The sequence below is a fragment of the Carassius carassius genome, chromosome 38 (assembly GCF_963082965.1).
Source record: "Carassius carassius chromosome 38, fCarCar2.1, whole genome shotgun sequence".
NCBI lineage: Eukaryota > Metazoa > Chordata > Actinopteri > Cypriniformes > Cyprinidae > Carassius > Carassius carassius.
This window is the reverse complement of record NC_081792.1, coordinates 3709131-3722964: the sequence shown is the minus strand read 5'-3', so window position 1 is coordinate 3722964 and position 13834 is coordinate 3709131. Positions and strand designations below refer to the sequence as shown.

General features: G+C 42.3%; 9 non-coding genes across 9 annotated transcripts; 3 read left to right on the top strand and 6 right to left on the bottom strand.

Annotated features, from left to right (window-relative positions):
- Positions 1-457: 457 nt before the first annotated feature.
- Positions 458-529, bottom strand: trnac-gca (transfer RNA cysteine (anticodon GCA)). Its single transcript has one exon. It is a non-coding gene; the product is annotated as a tRNA-Cys (tRNA).
- Positions 530-713: 184 nt separating this feature from the next.
- Positions 714-785, bottom strand: trnac-gca (transfer RNA cysteine (anticodon GCA)). Its single transcript has one exon. It is a non-coding gene; the product is annotated as a tRNA-Cys (tRNA).
- A 548-nt stretch (positions 786-1333) lies between these two features.
- trnac-gca (transfer RNA cysteine (anticodon GCA)) lies at positions 1334-1405 on the bottom strand. Its single transcript has one exon. It is a non-coding gene; the product is annotated as a tRNA-Cys (tRNA).
- A 3430-nt stretch (positions 1406-4835) lies between these two features.
- trnar-acg (transfer RNA arginine (anticodon ACG)) lies at positions 4836-4908 on the top strand. Its single transcript has one exon. It is a non-coding gene; the product is annotated as a tRNA-Arg (tRNA).
- A 1230-nt stretch (positions 4909-6138) lies between these two features.
- Positions 6139-6210, bottom strand: trnae-cuc (transfer RNA glutamic acid (anticodon CUC)). Its single transcript has one exon. It is a non-coding gene; the product is annotated as a tRNA-Glu (tRNA).
- A 1621-nt stretch (positions 6211-7831) lies between these two features.
- On the top strand, positions 7832-7904 carry trnar-acg (transfer RNA arginine (anticodon ACG)). The gene has a single exon. It is a non-coding gene; the product is annotated as a tRNA-Arg (tRNA).
- A 1231-nt stretch (positions 7905-9135) lies between these two features.
- Positions 9136-9207, bottom strand: trnae-cuc (transfer RNA glutamic acid (anticodon CUC)). Its single transcript has one exon. It is a non-coding gene; the product is annotated as a tRNA-Glu (tRNA).
- A 1439-nt stretch (positions 9208-10646) lies between these two features.
- On the bottom strand, positions 10647-10718 carry trnae-cuc (transfer RNA glutamic acid (anticodon CUC)). The gene has a single exon. It is a non-coding gene; the product is annotated as a tRNA-Glu (tRNA).
- Positions 10719-11156: 438 nt separating this feature from the next.
- Positions 11157-11228, top strand: trnae-uuc (transfer RNA glutamic acid (anticodon UUC)). The gene has a single exon. It is a non-coding gene; the product is annotated as a tRNA-Glu (tRNA).
- The last annotated feature ends 2606 nt before the right edge of the window (positions 11229-13834 follow it).

Here is a 13834-nt window from a genome sequence, read left to right as displayed (position 1 = left end):
ACAATATCAAACATTGACTCCTTCACTGTAAACTTAGGTCTTTGGTTACTCAAAATCAGAATCAACAACTCTACAACTCAAACCCTCTAAATAAGACAAGTCCAAAGGAGACACCCAGATTTGAACTGTGGACGACTTGATTACAGACTCACTTTGAAATCATGTCGTTGATTATGTCAAGCAAGCCAGATCCAAAACGTAGACCTATTGATCTGCAGACAAATGCTCTGTTGTTGAGCTATAACCCAGTACTGCAAGAGCACAAACATCAAAAATGAATTTATGTCAAGGATTTGTTTATTCCTAATATGCCAAGCTCAAATTAGGCACAGGGAATGAACCTGGGACCTCTTGATCTGCAATCAAACGCCGTGCCATTGAGATATAACCCTGTACAGTATGAGCAAAAAAAGGCAGGAAGATATGGCAACACATATTCCTAACATGCCAAGTCCAAAGGGGGCATCCGGATTTGAACCGGGGACCTCTTGATCTGCAGTCAAATGCTCTACCACTGAGCTATACCCCCACAGATTCCCTGGACCATAGCCTCACACAAGATGACAGACTCACTTTTGAATAAAGTTTATGGAAATGACAAGCATGCCAAATACAAAAAAGATCCTCTCGAGAGGATGCACCACTGAGTTACAATCACATAGAATCTTTCTATATAGATATGTTTGCACTTATTCCTAAACTGCCAAATCCACAAGGGGCACCCAGATTTGAACCAGGGACCTTTTAATCTGCAGTCAAATGCTCTACCACTGAACTACACCCCCACATCTTTGCAGAAAAATGCTCTTTCATTGAGCCATACCCCCACAGACTTCTGTGCTTAGAGCCAAAGATTAAGTTAGATCCTACGATTCAATAATATCAAACATTGACTGCTTCACTGTAAACTCAGGTCTTTGGTTACTCCAAATCAAAATCAGCAACTCTACAACTCAAAACCTCCAAATAAGACAAGTCCAAAGGGGACATCCAGATTTGAACTGTGGACGACTTGATTACAGACTCACTTTGAATTAATGTCGTTGATTATGTCAAGCAAGCCAGATCCAAAATGTAGACCTATTGATCTGCAGACAAATGCTCTGTCGTTGAGCTATAACCCCGTACTGCATGAGCACAAATCTCAAAAATGAATTTATGTCAAGGATTTGTTTATTCCTCATATGCCAAGCCCAAATTAGGCACATGGAATGAACCTGGGACCTCTTGATCTGCAATCAAACGCCGTGCCATTGAGATATAACCCCGTACAGTATGAGCACAAAAAGGCAGGAAGATTTGGCAACACATATTCCTAACATGCCAAATCCAAAGGGGGCACCCGGATTTGAACCGGGGACCTCTTGATCTGCAATCAAATGCTCTACCACTCAACTATATCCCCACAGACTCCCTGGATCATAGCCTCACACAAGATGACAGACTCACTTTTGAATAAAGTTTTTGGATATGACAAGCATGCCAGATACAAAAAAGAACCTCTCGAGAGGATGTGCCATTGAGTTACAATCACATTCAGAATCTTTCTAAATAGATATGTTTGCACTTATTCCTAATCTGCCAAATCCATAAGCGGCACTCGGATTTGAATCGTGGACCTCTTGATCTGCACTCAAATGCTCTACCACTTAACTATGCCCCCACATATTTGCAGAAAAATGCTCTTTCATTAAGCCATACCCCTACGGACTTCTGTGCTTCGAGCCAAAGATTAAGTTAGATCCTACGATTCAACAATATCAAACATTGACTCCTTCACTGTAAACTCAGGTCTTTGGTTACTCCAAATCAGAATCAGCAACTCTACAACTCAAAACCTCCAAATAAGACAAGTCCAAAGGGGACACCCAGATTTGAACTGTGGACGACTTGATTACAGACTCACTTTGAAATCATGTCGTTGATTATGTCAAGCAAGCCAGATCCAAAATGTAGACCTATTGATCTGCAGAAAAATGCTCTGTTGTTGAGCTATAACCCCGTACTACATGAGCACAAACCTCAAAAATGAATTTATTTATCCAAAGGGGGCATCCGGTTACAATCACATACAGAATCTTTCTATATAGATATGTTTGCACTTATTCCTAATCTATTTAACTTGATTTATTTCAAATGAGTGCAATATTGTTAATGGAAACACCTCTACTGTACAAAGCACGCTCAGTAGAGTCCATTCTTGTAAGTTTGGTCACATAATACTGTAGAATTTGCATAAAAATTTATGTCCACGGGAGCACTACGGAGGTCCCGCTGAATAAATTGTAAATGGACATTTAAAAAAAAAAAAAACCCTCCCATTTGCCATTTATTCAGCACACCCTTCCTAATGGTTCCCTGGACAGATAAATTTTTGCGATTTCGTGGTTGAAGTCTCATCAGATGTACTCTGCAAGCTCCGAGGAATCCATTTTTGTAAGTTTTGTCCCATAATACTGAAGAAATATGCATAGAGAAAATGTTGGATTTTGGTTAATTTCAAAAATGTCACAAATTTTAGGCAATAAAATAGAAAGTTGCCTACGTGCTGGAATGTACAAAACCGATGACAAACATATGGTCAGACATACATACAGGGCCTTTCTTGAGAATAAATCAAGCAAGGGGCCTCTCCTCTCTAGGGAGGTATAAAAATTGTAATCATAAGGAAAAGTTTGACTATTGTGGAACCGCACCATATAGTGTATATAAGGAGATACCAAATAACATTCGAGAGATTTCCTTGCAAGGACTCTCGGCGTTGTTTTCCATAAAATAAAGTATTTTCTTCTGAGAGAAAACCACTGACTGAGTGTGATTCTTCTGAGAACCGGTAGACGAAACTACATCAGCAACTTTGCGGATTAAAAATTGGTCTCACTTTCATTATTAACCTCACAATATGTCAATTTTGTACCTTGACAGACCGACGATAGGCAGTTTTTCATGTCCCTTGAATGCATGCAACACTATTTATTTCTGTAAACCACACCGGCCAGATTATGGAAAGTGGCCCACAAGCTTGTGCCCAGTTAAAGCTGGCCAGTTCCCATATGGTCTAGCAGTTAGGATTCCTGGTTTTCTCCCATGCGGCCAGAAGTGACTTTTTAGACAGCAGTAGAGCTACAGAACCCTGATAGGTTGAGGTTCCGATGTCTATGGGGAGTCATGTAACATGCTTCGGTATTGCCATTCATCACACAAGCTCTCGGATAAGCTCGGCAATTATCAGGGCTTACCTCCTGATAACAAGGTGAGAATAAGCAGACAGCAATGCTTGCCACTGTCTCATCTAAAACCAACAACTCTGTAGCAATCAGGGATCTTTACTATTGGTGGGCCAGTGGCGCGATGGATAACGCGTCTGACTACGGATCAGAAGATTCTAGATTCGACTCCTGGCTGGCTCGCTCTGTGCTTGTTTTTCTCCGGCTTATTTTGTTGTTGTGTTTTTTTGTCTTCTCCAAAATCCAGAAGAAAAGGCAAATCTTCAGGCATTCTTCTTTTTTTCCAAAAAAGACATATTCTGCACACCCTTTTCGATGTCTAGGGAAGACACGGACATGCTTCGGTATTGCCATTCGTCTCACAAGCACTCCGACAAGCTCGGCGATTATAGGGGAAATAAACTGCAGGTTGGCAGCCAGTTGATTTTCGAATGAACAATTTCATCGCTACTCAGTAACTGCTTAATTACTTTGAATGGTATAATGCCATGTGGTTTTGATGTCATGGGCTTGCCATTTTGAAGCTTTATCAGTAATTGTCACCTGGACATTTAGAATAAGTTGTAAACAGAGTTAAACTGAAGGAGAGAATAATCAGCAACTTTGCCGATTACAAATTGGTCTCACTTTCATTGTTACCCTCACAATGTCATTTTTGTATCTTGACAGAGTGACAATAGGCAGTTTTTCCTCTAGATAACGGTTGCCGTGTGTGTTTTCAAATGGATGACACAAGTATTTTCACCTGGAAAAGAGCTTAATTGCCAGTTTGAGGTATCAGTTCAGCAATCACAGGAATCTGCCCAAATAAACTGAACTCCCGGGGTGAGTAAAAAAAAAACAAATCCCTTGAATGCATACAACACTATATAATTCAGAAAACCGTCCTTTTGGATAATTCTTGTTTTGCCAAATTATTATCACATTGTTACAGTCGCAGACCTAAAGCAACAGGCCACTACAAGATCCTGCGCCCACACTGACCACATGTATGGAAAGTTCGCCAGAAGCCAATGGCCAGTTTAAGGTTTCCAAATCCAATATGGTCTAGCGCTTAGGATTCCTGGTTTTCACCCAGGCGGCCCAGGTTTGACTCCCGGTATGGGAACGCATGCTCCTTTTTGATTCCCTCCTCAAAAATCCAGCACATCTTCCTGCACCAGAAGTGACTTTTTGGCCAGCAGTAGAGCTACAAGACCGTGATATGTCGAGGTTCTGTCTCACAATTTGCCCCTTTGATAGCTCAGCTGGTAGAGCGGAGGACTGTAGGTTGGAGTATTGGCAATCCTTAGGTCGCTGGTTCGACGGAGGTCATTTTTCAAGTGCTCACCATTTTTTTGGTTTTGAGCTGGCTTTCTCGCAGCTGTTAGCAGAGCTAGAATTCGCAGTCCACAATTGGAAGCCAAAAGAGCTTTCCCTGACCGGGAATCGAAACCAGGCGGCAGCGGTGAGAGCGCCGAATCCTAACCACTAGACCACCAGGGAGGGGCTGGTGGGTTGGTGGGCTTACCTCCTGAAAACAAGGTGAGAATAAGCAGACAGCAATGCTTGCCACTGTCTCATCTAAAACCAACAACTCTGTAGCAATCAGGGGTCTTTATTATTGGTGGGCCAGTGGCGCAATGGATAACGCGTCTGACTACGGATCAGAAGATTCTAGGTTCGACTCCTGGCTGGCTCGCTCTGTGCTTGTTTTTCTCCGGCTTATTTTGTTGTTGTGTTTTTTTTCTCTTCTCCAAAATCCAAAAGAAAAGGCAAATCTTCAGGCATTCTTCTTTTTTTCCAAAAAAGTCATATTCTGCACACCCTTTTCGATGTCTAGGGAAGAAACGAACATGCTTCGGTATTGCAATTCGTCTCACAAGCACTCCAACAAGCTAGGCGATTATAGGGGAAATAAACTGCAGGCTGGCAGCCAGTTGATTTTCGAATGAACAATTTCATCGCTACTCTGTAACTGCTTCATTACTTTGAAGGGTATAATGCCATGTGGTTTTGATGTCATGGGCTTGCCATTTTGAAGCCTTATCACTAATTGTCACCTGGACATTTAGAATAAGTTGTAAACAGAGTTAAACTGAAGGAGCGAATAATCAGCAACTTTGCCGATTACAAATTGGTCTCACTTTCATTGTTACCCTCACAATGTCATTTTTGTATCTTGACAGAGTGACAATAGGCAGTTTTTCCTCTAGATAGCAGTTGCCGTGTGTGTTTTCAAATGGATAACACAAGTATTTTCACCTGGAAAAGAGCTTAATTACCAGTTCGAGGTATCAGTTCAGCAATCACAGGAATCTGCCCAAAAAAACTGAACTCCCGGGGTGAGTAAAAAAAAACAGATCCCTTGAATGCATACAACACTATATAATTCAGAAAACCATCCTTTTGGATAATTCTTGTTTTGCCAAATTATTATCACATTGTTACAGTCGCAGATCTAAAGCAACAGGCCACTACAAGATCCTGCGCCCACACTGACCACATGTATGGAAAGTGCGCCAGAAGCCAATGGCCAGTTTAAGGTTTCCAAATTCCATATGGTCTAGCGCTTAGGATTCCTGGTTTTCACCCAGGCGGCCCAGTTTTGACTCCCGGTATGGGAACGCATACTCCTTTTTGATTCCCTCCTCAAAAATCCAGCACATCTTCCTGCACCAGAAGTGACTTTTTGGCCAGCAGTAGAGCTACAAGACCGTGATATGTCGAGGTTCTGTCTAACACTTTGCCCCTTCGATAGCTCAGCTGGTAGAGCGGAGGACTGTAGGTTGGAGTATTGGCAATCCTTAGGTCGCTGGTTCGACGGAGATCATTTTTCAAGTGCTCACCATTTTTTTGGTTTGGAGCTGGCTTTCTCGCAGCTGTTAGCAGAGCTAGAATTCGCAGTCCACAATTGGAAGCCAAAAGAGCTTTCCCTGACCGGGAATCGAACCCAGGCGGCGGCGGTGAGAGCGCTGAATCCTAACCACTAGACCACCAGGGAGGGGCTGGTGGGTTGGTGGGCTTACCTCCTGAAAACAAGGTGAGAATAAGCAGACAGCAATGCTTGCCACTGTCTCATCTAAAACCAACAACTCTGTAGCAATCAGGGATCTTTACTATCGGTGGGCCAGTGGCGCGATGGATAACGCGTCTGACTACGGATCAGAAGATTCTAGATTCGACTCCTGGCTGGCTCGCTCTGTGCATGTTTTTCTCCGGCTTATTTTGTTGTTGTGTTTTTTTCTCTTCTCCAAAATCCAGAAGAAAAGGCAAATCTTCAGGCATTCTTCTTTTTTTCCAAAAAAGACATATTCTGCACACCCTTTTCGATGTCTAGGGAAGACACGGACATGCTTCGGTATTGCCATTCGTCTCACAAGCACTCCGACAAGCTCGGCGATTATAGGGGAAATAAACTGCAGGCTGGCAGCCAGTTGATTTTCGAATGAACAATTTCATCGCTACTCTGTAACTGCTTCATTACTTTGAAGGGTATAATGCCATGTGGTTTTGATGTCATGGGCTTGCCATTTTGAAGCCTTATCACTAATTGTCACCTGGACATTTAGAATAAGTTGTAAACAGAGTTAAACTGAAGGAGCGAATAATCAGCAACTTTGCCGATTACAAATTGGTCTCACTTTCATTGTTACCCTCACAATGTCATTTTTGTATCTTGACAGAGTGACAATAGGCAGTTTTTCCTCTAGATAACGGTTGCCGTGTGTGTTTTCAAATGGATGACACAAGTATTTTCACCTGGAAAAGAGCTTAATTGCCAGTTTGAGGTATCAGTTCAGCAATCACAGGAATCTGCCCAAATAAACTGAACTCCCGGGGTGAGTAAAAAAAAAACAAATCCCTTGAATGCATACAACACTATATAATTCAGAAAACCGTCCTTTTGGATAATTCTTGTTTTGCCAAATTATTATCACATTGTTACAGTCGCAGACCTAAAGCAACAGGCCACTACAAGATCCTGCGCCCACACTGACCACATGTATGGAAAGTGCGCCAGAAGCCAATGGCCAGTTTAAGGTTTCCAAATCCAATATGGTCTAGCGCTTAGGATTCCTGGTTTTCACCCAGGCGGCCCAGGTTTGACTCCCGGTATGGGAACGCATGCTCCTTTTTGATTCCCTCCTCAAAAATCCAGCACATCTTCCTGCACCAGAAGTGACTTTTTCGCCAGCAGTAGAGCTACAAGACCGTGATATGTCGAGGTTCTGTCTCACAATTTGCCCCTTTGATAGCTCAGCTGGTAGAGCGGAGGACTGTAGGTTGGAGTATTGGCAATCCTTAGGTCGCTGGTTCGACGGAGGTCATTTTTCAAGTGCTCACCATTTTTTTGGTTTTGAGCTGGCTTTCTCGCAGCTGTTAGCAGAGCTAGAATTCGCAGTCCACAATTGGAAGCCAAAAGAGCTTTCCCTGACCGGGAATCAAAACCAGGCGGCAGCGGTGAGAGCGCCGAATCCTAACCACTAGACCACCAGGGAGGGGCTGGTGGGTTGGTGGGCTTACCTCCTGAAAACAAGGTGAGAATAAGCAGACAGCAATGCTTGCCATTGTCTCATCTAAAACCAACAACTCTGTAGCAATCAGGGGTCTTTATTATTGGTGGGCCAGTGGCGCAATGGATAACGCGTCTGACTACGGATCAGAAGATTCTAGGTTCGACTCCTGGCTGGCTCGCTCTGTGCTTGTTTTTCTCCGGCTTATTTTGTTGTTGTGTTTTTTTTCTCTTCTCCAAAATCCAAAAGAAAAGGCAAATCTTCAGGCATTCTTCTTTTTTTCCAAAAAAGTCATATTCTGCACACCCTTTTCGATGTCTAGGGAAGAAACGAACATGCTTCGGTATTGCAATTCGTCTCACAAGCACTCCGACAAGCTAGGCGATTATAGGGGAAATAAACTGCAGGCTGGCAGCCAGTTGATTTTCTAATGAACAATTTCATCGCTACTCTGTAACTGCTTCATTACTTTGAAGGGTATAATGCCATGTGGTTTTGATGTCATGGGCTTGCCATTTTGAAGCCTTATCACTAATTGTCACCTGGACATTTAGAATAAGTTGTAAACAGAGTTAAACTGAAGGAGCGAATAATCAGCAACTTTGCCAATTACAAATTGGTCTCACTTTCATTGTTACCCTCACAATGTCATTTTTGTATCTTGACAGAGTGACAATAGGCAGTTTTTCCTCTAGATAACGGTTGCCGTGTGTGTTTTCAAATGGATGACACAAGTATTTTCACCTGGAAAAGAGCTTAATTGCCAGTTTGAGGTATCAGTTCAGCAATCACAGGAATCTGCCCAAATAAAGTGAACTCCCGGGGTGAGTAAAAAAAAAACAAATCCCTTGAATGCATACAACACTATATAATTCAGAAAACCGTCCTTTTGGATAATTCTTGTTTTGCCAAATTATTATCACATTGTTACAGTCGCAGACCTAAAGCAACAGGCCACTACAAGATCCTGCGCCCACACTGACCACATGTATGGAAAGTGCGCCAGAAGCCAATGGCCAGTTTAAGGTTTCCAAATCCAATATGGTCTAGCGCTTAGGATTCCTGGTTTTCACCCAGGCGGCCCAGGTTTGACTCCCGGTATGGGAACGCATGCTCCTTTTTGATTCCCTCCTCAAAAATCCAGCACATCTTCCTGCACCAGAAGTGACTTTTTCGCCAGCAGTAGAGCTACAAGACCGTGATATGTCGAGGTTCTGTCTCACAATTTGCCCCTTTGATAGCTCAGCTGGTAGAGCGGAGGACTGTAGGTTGGAGTATTGGCAATCCTTAGGTCGCTGGTTCGACGGAGGTCATTTTTCAAGTGCTCACCATTTTTTTGGTTTGGAGCTGGCTTTCTCGCAGCTGTTAGCAGAGCTAGAATTCGCAGTCCACAATTGGAAGCCAAAAGAGCTTTCCCTGACCGGGAATCGAACCCAGGCGGCGGCGGTGAGAGCGCTGAATCCTAACCACTAGACCACCAGGGAGGGGCTGGTGGGTTGGTGGGCTTACCTCCTGAAAACAAGGTGAGAATAAGCAGACAGCAATGCTTGCCACTGTCTCATCTAAAACCAACAACTCTGTAGCAATCAGGGATCTTTACTATTGGTGGGCCAGTGGCGCGATGGATAACGCGTCTGACTACGGATCAGAAGATTCTAGATTCGACTCCTGGCTGGCTCGCTCTGTGCTTGTTTTTCTCCGGCTTATTTTGTTGTTGTGTTTTTTTCTCTTCTCCAAAATCCAGAAGAAAAGGCAAATCTTCAGGCATTCTTCTTTTTTTCCAAAAAAGACATATTCTGCACACCCTTTTCGATGTCTAGGGAAGACACGGACATGCTTCGGTATTGCCATTCGTCTCACAAGCACTCCGACAAGCTCGGCGATTATAGGGGAAATAAACTGCAGGTTGGCAGCCAGTTGATTTTCGAATGAACAATTTCATCGCTACTCAGTAACTGCTTAATTACTTTGAATGGTATAATGCCATGTGGTTTTGATGTCATGGGCTTGCCATTTTGAAGCTTTATCAGTAATTGTCACCTGGACATTTAGAATAAGTTGTAAACAGAGTTAAACTGAAGGAGCGAATAATCAGCAACTTTGCCGATTACAAATTGGTCTCACTTTCATTGCTACCCTCACAATGTCATTTTTGTATCTTGACAGAATGACAATAGGCAGTTTTTCCTCTAGATAACGGTTGCTGTGTGTGTTTTCAAATGGATGACACAAGTATTTTCACCTGGAAAAGAGATTAATTACCAGTTCGAGGTATCAGTTCAGCAATCACAGGAATCTGCCCAAATAAACTGAACTCCCGGGGTGAGTAAAAAAAAAACAGATCCCTTGAATGCATACAACACTATATAATTCAGAAAACCGTCCTTTTGGATAATTCCTGTTTTGCCAAATTATTATCACATTGTTACAGTCGCAGACCTAAAGCAACAGGCCACTACAAGATCCTGCGCCCACACTGACCACATGTATGGAAAGTGCGCCAGAAGCCAATGGCCAGTTTAAGGTTTCCAAATCCCATATGGTCTAGCGCTTAGGATTCCTGGTTTTCACCCAGGCGGCCTAGGTTTGACTCCCGGTATGGGAACGCATGCTCCTTTTTAATTCCCTCCTCAAAAATCCAGCACATCTTCCTGCACCAGAAGTGACTTTTTGGCCAGCAGTAGAGCTACAAGACCGTGATATGCCGAGGTTCTGTCTAACACTTTGCCCCTTTGATAGCTCAGCTGGTAGAGCGGAGGACTGTAGGTTGGAGTGTTGGCAATCCTTAGGTTGCTGGTTCGACTCCTGCTTGAAAGAGGTCTTTTTTTTCAAGTGCTCACCATTTTTTTGGTTTGGAGCTGGCTTTCTCGCAGCTGTTAGCAGAGCTAGAATTTGCAGTCCACAATTGGAAGCCAAAAGAGCTTTCCCTGACCGGGAATCGAACCCGGGCCGCGGCGGTGAGAGCGCCGAATCCTAACCACTAGACCACCAGGGAGGGGCTGGTGGGCTGGTGGGCTGGTGGGCTGGTGGGCTGGTGGGCTTACCTCCTGAAAACAAGGTGAGAATAAGCAGACAGCAATGCTTGCCACTGTCACATTTAAAACCAACAACTCTGTAGCAATCAGGGGTCTTTACTATTGGTGGGCCAGTGGTGCAATGGATAACGCGTCTGACTACGGATCAGAAGATTCTAGGTTCACTGGAATCTGCCCAAAAAAACTGAACCCCCGGGGTGAGTAAAAAAACAGATCCCTTGAATGCATACAACACTATATAAATCAGAAAACCGTCCTTTTGGATAATTCTTGTTTTGCCAAATTATTATCACATTGTTACAGTCGCAGACCTAAAGCAACAGGCCACTACAAGATCCTGCACCCACACTGACCACATGTATGGAAAGTGCGCTAATGGCCGGTTTAAGTTGTCCAAATCCCATATGGTCTAGTGGTTAGGATTCCTGGTTTTCACCCAGGGGGCCAGGGTTCGACTCCCGGTATGGGAACACATGCTCCAAAATCCAGAAGAAAAGCAAATCTTCAGACATTCTTCTTTTTTTCCAAAAAAGACATATTCTGCACACCCTTTCCGATGTCTAGGGAAGACACGGACATGCTTCGGTATTGTCATTCGTCTCACAAGCACTCCGACAAGCTCGGCGATTAAAGGGGAAATAAACTGCAGGCTGGCAGCCAGTTGATTTTCGAATGAACAATTTCATCGCTACTCTGTAACTGCTTCATTACTTTGAAGGGTGTAATGCCATGTTGTTTTGATGTCACGGGCTTGCCATTTTAATAGTTGGTGATTTTAATATCCATGTTCATAATGAAAACGATGCATTGGGATCAGCATTTATAGACATTCTGAACTCTATTGGTGTTAGACAACACGTTTTAGGACCTACTCATTGTCGAAATCATACTCTAGATTTAATACTGTCACATGGAATTGATGTTGATGGTGTTGAAATTATTCAGCCAAGTGATGATATCTCAGATCATTATTTACTTCTTTGCAAAATTCATATAGCCAAAATTGTAAATTCTACTTCTTGTTACAAGTATGGAAGAACCATCACTTCTAACACAAAAGACTGCTTTTTAAGTTATCTTCCTGATGTATCCAAATTCCTTAGCATATCCAAAATCTCAGAACAACTTGATGATGTAACAGAAACTATGGACTCTCTCTTTTCTAGCACTTTAAATAAAGTTGCTCCTTTACGCTTAAGGAAGGTTAAGGAAAACAGTTTGACACCATGGTATAATGAGCATACTCGCACCCTAAAGAGAGCAGCCCGAAAAATGGAGCGCAGCTGGAGGAAAACAAAACTAGAGGTATTTCGTATTGCTTGGCGGGAAAGTAACATATCCTACAGAAAAGCATTAAAAACTGCTAGATCCGATTACTTTTCTTCTCTTTTAGAAGAAAACAAACATAACCCCAGGTATTTATTCAATACAGTGGCTAAATTAACGAAAAATAAAGCCTCAACAAGTGTTGACATTTCCCAACACCACAGCAGTAATGAGTTTATGAACTACTTTACTTCTAAAATCGATACTATTAGAGATAAAATTGCAAACATTCAGCCGTCAGCTACAGTATCACATCAGACAGTGCACTATAGACCCCCTGAGGAACAGTTCCACTCATTCTCTACCATAGAAGAGGAAGAATTGTATAAACTTGTTAAATCATCTAAACCAACAACATGTATGTTAGACCCTATACCATCTAAGCTCCTGAAAGAGGTGCTTCCAGAAGTCATAGATCCTCTTCTGACTATTATTAATTCCTCATTGTCATTAGGACATGTCCTCAAAACCTTCAAACTGGCTGTTATTAAGCCTCTCATCAAAAAACCACAACTTGACCCCAAAGAACTAGTTAATTATAGACCAATCTCGAATCTCCCTTTTCTGTCCAAGATACTAGAAAAGGTGGTATCCACACAATTATATTCCTTCTTAGAGAAAAATGGTATATGTGAGGATTTCCAGTCAGGATTTAGACCGTATCATAGTACTGAGACTGCTCTTCTTAGAGTTACAAATGATCTGCTCTTATCATCTGATCGTGGGTGTATCTCTCTATTAGTTTTATTGGATCTTAGTGCTGCGTTTGACACAATTGACCACAACATTCTTTTGCATAGACTTGAATACTTTGTTGGCATCAGTGGAAGTGCATTAGCATGGTTTAAATCGTACTTATATGACCGCCATCAGTTCGTAGCAGTGAATGAAGATGTATCCTATCGATCACAAGGGAGTACCTCAAGGCTCAGTACTAGGGCCGCAACTCTTCACGCTTTATATGTTACCCTTGGGAGATATCATCAGGAAACATGGTGTTAGCTTTCACTGTTATGCTGATGATACTCAGCTATATATCTCAACGAGACCAGATGAAACTTCCCAATTATCTAAGCTAACAGAGTGTGTTAAAAATGTAAAAGATTGGATGACAAATAATTTTCTCCAATTAAATTCGGATAAGACAGAGATATTAATTATTGGACCAAAAAACACTACACAGAATCTTGTAGATTACAATCTGCAACTAGACGGATGTACTGTTACTTCCTCTACAGTCAGAAATCTGGGTGTTATATTAGACAGCAATTTGTCTTTTGAAAATCATATTTCCAATGTTACAAAAACTGCATTCTTCCATCTTAGAAACATTGCCAAGCTACAAAACATGTTATCTGTTTCTGATGCAGAAAAGCTAGTTCATGCATTCATGACCTCTAGACTGGACTATTGTAATGCACTTCTAGGTGGTTGTCCTGCTTTGTCAATAAACAAGCTACAGGTAGTCCAAAATGCAGCAGCTAGAGTCCTTACGAGGTCAAGAAAATATGATCATATTACCCCAATTTTACAGTCTCTGCACTGGCTAGTGGCTTTTGGTAGTTCCTAGGATAGCAAAGTCCACTAAAGGAGGTAGAGCTTTCTCACATTTGGCTCCCAAACACTGGAATAGCCTTCCTGATAATGTTCAGACACACTCTCTCTGTTTAAATCTAGATTAAAAACACATCTCTTTCGCCAAGCATACGAATAATGTATCTTTTAAATTGTGAGTGTAGTTGCATCTGAT